The following is a 4,528-nucleotide window of genomic DNA, read 5'->3' as shown; positions in this document are numbered from 1 at the left end:
CTGTGCCCACAACACAATACATGGAACTTAATGCAGTAAATACTTCCTTATTTTATCACCAGGAGCAAGTTCATTTGGCAGAGGGAGGCTGTTTTCAGTGGCATCCCAAAGGTAGTTGTAACATATGCTCTGAATTTTCTATCATAGTTACTCATCAAGCTGTTCTTTTTATGCTCTGTTTAGGTAATCATCACTGCTCTCAGACAAATATAATTGGCTCAGTCAAATCCAGGATGTCTCAAGGATCTCTCTCTCTCTCTCTCTCTCTCCTGTTCTGTGTAAAATGTGCATATGAATCCCTTTTCGTCAAACCCTTGTTCTCAGTTGGAGGAAGGCACTGTGTAATTGCTGTTTGTACAAGTGGCCAAACAGGCACATCCCAGCTTTTCTAATGCTAATATTTACTTACTTACGATAGAGATAGCAAACATTGGCTAGAACACCATTAAAGAAGAAAGAAAGGACAGAGCAGGAGAGAGGGTTCTGGGATCCGTAGTTCTCCAGATGCCTACACTTGCTACTGCTTTTAGAAGTGGAAAAGCAAAAGATAATTTGTAGGTTTATGTTGAGTCTCCACTTAGTTACAATCCAAATGACAAACTTAAGAGGAACTAATTTTTTTAGACAAAAATGGCTAACTCAGGTGATGGCCTTGACAACTCCTCAAAATTTCAAGATGCTAGAAGTCCTTAACAATGAACCTCGTCACAGTATAAGTGAAAATACTTTTAAAATTGTGTTGCTGGATAAAGTCAAATTGAATCTAGTGTTAATTTTTCAAGCCAGATACCTCCAGACGTTTGCAAGCCCAGAACAGATGTATCTTTGGAACGAAAATTCTCTCTTCATTTTGATGGAGGACCTTGGGATGGAGAGAGAAAATAAATAAATTTGAAATTCTATTGTCCTCATGGACTTGTCAGTAGCATTCAGAATCAGTGACCATGGTATCCTTCTGCGCTGGCTGGGGTGGGTGTCAGGGACACTGTGCTTCAGTGGGTCCAGAGCTACCTGGCCAACCAGTACCATAAAATGGTGGTGGGGAGAGTGGTTCATTTTCACAGTATAAGGTGGATGTTCTGAACAGGTGCCTAGAGGTGGTAATCGTAAGGGGTAATAAATTGAGAGCCAGTTTGGTGTAGTGAGAGCCAGTTTGGTGTAGTGGTTAAGTGTGTGAGCTCTTATCTGGGAGAACCGGGTTTGATTCCCCACTCCTCCACTTGCACCTGCTGGAATGGCCTTGGGTTAGCCATAGCTCTTGCAGAGGTTGTCCTTGAAAGGGCAGCTGCTGTGAGAGCCCTCTCAGCCCCACCCGCCTCACAGGGTGTCTGTTGTTGGGGGAGAAGATAAAGGAGATTGTAAGCCTCTCTGATTCAGAGAAAAGGGCAGGTTATAAATCTGCAGTTCTTCAGTTCTTCTTAATCCTGACAGGACTGAGGTGCTTTTGATAAACAGTGGACTGGCAAGTAAATGAGGAAAGGGATTTTTTAGAATGGTTTTAACTTGGGGTACTTTTAGATCCTGTACTGCAAATGGACATTCAAGCTTTGTCAGTGGCAACTAATGTTTTATTTGTTGAGATGTCACTACTTTTTTAACATAGGCTTGAGAACCTTTTGGTTGTAAGGCATTGTCAAGATGAATTAAGTGAAGTAATATTATTATTTTGAACCCCAACACATAATGTTAAAAAGTATCTTTCTTCTTAACCTGGAGGTTCCAACAATTGTGGCTGGTAGTCTTGAATCAAATTATCCTGTGTAAATGTGGCTGATCTCAATTAAAAATGCTATCTAAATTGGTTTGTGTAGTGGATTAATGAAATACTAAACATTTCTGCCTTCTGTATTTTCTTGAACCTTCTGCAAATCCATTTCATTTTATTTCCTTGGACTTTATTACTAGAGATTTTTATCTCTCCAATCATTCACAAAATTCTTTCTTCTCCCCTAAAAAGACTCAGGTTTTTTAGGCTTTCCTCCTAAGGGTGGTGCTCTGAGTCCAGTACTTGATCAGTCTTTGGGTTCATTCACACACACCAAATAACATGCTTTGCAACTGGATTGTACTGTGTAAGAATACCAAAATCCACTTGCAAACAGTCACAGTGTAAAAGCACCCTTTCTGTATCATTTTCAACTTCAACGTTATTCCTTTGAGATTACTAACTAAAAATGCACACAGAACTTAAAAGGCAGCCAAAGCACAGATTTACACAATGATAGTACATTTACTGTTCTTAACTGTTTAGGAATACAAAATATTTTAAAATATTGTGTTTTGTTTCTGCAGGCATCATTTTGTTGATCACTGTGGTTAGTATAAGGGAGTGAGGTCTTCATTGTATACACTAAGAGGAAGATAACCATAAAGGCTGAGTGGCAGGAATGCAGTGTGAACAACAACAAAAAATAAATACCAACAAGCCAGAAGTGGCGTCGTAACATTCATCCCTGCCAGCTATAGAGTGTTGGTGGATGGGTAAGATGATGGGTGAGGCAGAGCATCAGGAGCCACTGCACACAATCTACCAGCAATCAGACTGCCTCCAAGCTCCTGAACAAAGAGGAGAATTATCAGATCTCCCCAAAGGAATGGAGCTGTGGCAGTGAATTCTGGTAAAGGAGGAAGCTATGCCACAATCAAAAGGTAGTATTATTCTGCCAACTGAAGACAACCTGCTGAAAACAAGACCTTTTGCCTGATGGGACCTTTTTCCAGACAAGACACTGATCTGTAAGTACCCATGACTATCCAAGACTAGGATTCTTTACATGGCTTTTTTAAAGCAGGAACACACAAGAACACAGTTCCGGCTGGCTTGGCACCAGGGGGTGTGGCCTAATATGGAAATGAGTTCCTGCTGGGCCTTTTCTACAAAAACAGCCCTGATTCTTTATATATTGATCTGACTAGCTGATAAGGGAATAAGGCTTGCTAAGACTGGGCAGTTGTCTATATTCCCTCTGAGGTGCTCACACACACATATGCCAGGATCCTCTGCGACAGCATTTTACTGAAAATCAATATTTCAAGTTTGTGGGAGAGAAAATGTTCAGACTCATCTACATTTAATCTGAGCATGCATTCATTCATGTATACCTTGCCTTTCTCCCCAAAGGGGACCCAAACCAGCCTACATCATTCTCCATTTTATCCTGACAACAGTTCTGCTAGGTAGGTTAGCCTCAAAGTGCATGACTGCCCAAGGTCAGCCAGCTTCCATGACAGAGTGAGGATTCAGAACAGGATATCCCAGATCCTAGTCCAGCATGAAAAGGGGAAAGGTCAAATGTTCCTTGTACCCATGTTAGGAGGGTTAGGTATACTAGAAATAAAAGGGAAATCAGGCCATTTTATTGAAAGTGTACTAGATCAAGAGTTAGCAACAGCACTGAGGCTTTCTAGTTATTCAGACATGAGATATGGCCTGAATCAGTATGCGGAGATTACACAGAGGAGAGAAGAAATCAAAGCAAAACTTTGAACGATGAGATGCAGCAGCCAAGACTATCGTGGAAAGAATGAATGGTTGTGGAGGTCTTGGAGAATGTAGGACTAGGGTTGGGCTGATACTGGCTGTTCATCATCAAAAAATGTCAAGGGATGTGATAGGCCCCTCCAATATGGCTAACTTACCACTTCCAGTCATTTAAAACAATAGATTTCAGTGGAGGTGATGGAGATAGTTGCCTTGAACCACAAGAAAAGGCAGAATAAAATGTCTTAATAAACAGTTAAAATGCAATAACTAGTGATTTACAGGCAGTGTTTCAAACTAGCAATAAGACAACCTAAGTAACTTAAGGAGCAATCCTAAACAGAACAGGTCCTACTGCGTTCATTGAGGCTTACTGTCAGGACAAGTGTTGTAGGATTGAGCCTCTGTTGGGCAAAACCCCCTCAAGTTGCAGCATTTACATTATTACAAGGAAAGGAATCCTTCAGACTGCTAGAAATGGCATACTAGAACTGGTCTATGGAGCTGACTATTAAAAAAAAAAGGCAATGGAATAAAAAGTTTGGCACAGCTCCTTTAATGTGTGATGTCTGAATGCTTATGCTTTTTTTAGCCCTGTTTCAGATTTCTGCTTCCTCCTCTTGATGCTCTTTTTATTGGATGTCCCATCCTGCTGGTTATATTTGACTTACACTGTATAATCTACCTTGAGTCTTGGTGAGAAAGATGGACTATAAATAAAGTAAATAAAATCCAGATAAGATCTCTACAGGATTCCCTTTCAAATAAGGGTAATTTCTTATGCAGCAGGACTTCTGGGAGTGCTGCTCTATATTTGGCATTTGGAGACCAAATCACCATGCAGTCATTCTTATAAGCTGATGGTTTGTGCCATCAAGTTGACTATAAATGCATCACGGGGAGGGAGAGAATGGGAGGGATAATGAGAACCTCAGCATTACTGTCCCTGACATACTGTGACCTGTTCTGTTCCTGTTTCTTCATGCTGGTTCAACATTAACCCGCCTGGGTAGTAATCAGTCTGTTCCCTCTATGTTTCTCCTTTAA

This window comes from Heteronotia binoei, chromosome 21 (genome assembly GCF_032191835.1).
Source record: "Heteronotia binoei isolate CCM8104 ecotype False Entrance Well chromosome 21, APGP_CSIRO_Hbin_v1, whole genome shotgun sequence".
NCBI classification, from domain to species: Eukaryota; Metazoa; Chordata; class Lepidosauria; order Squamata; family Gekkonidae; genus Heteronotia; species Heteronotia binoei.
The sequence above is the reverse complement of the archived record's forward strand: the minus strand, read 5'-3'. Positions refer to the sequence as shown.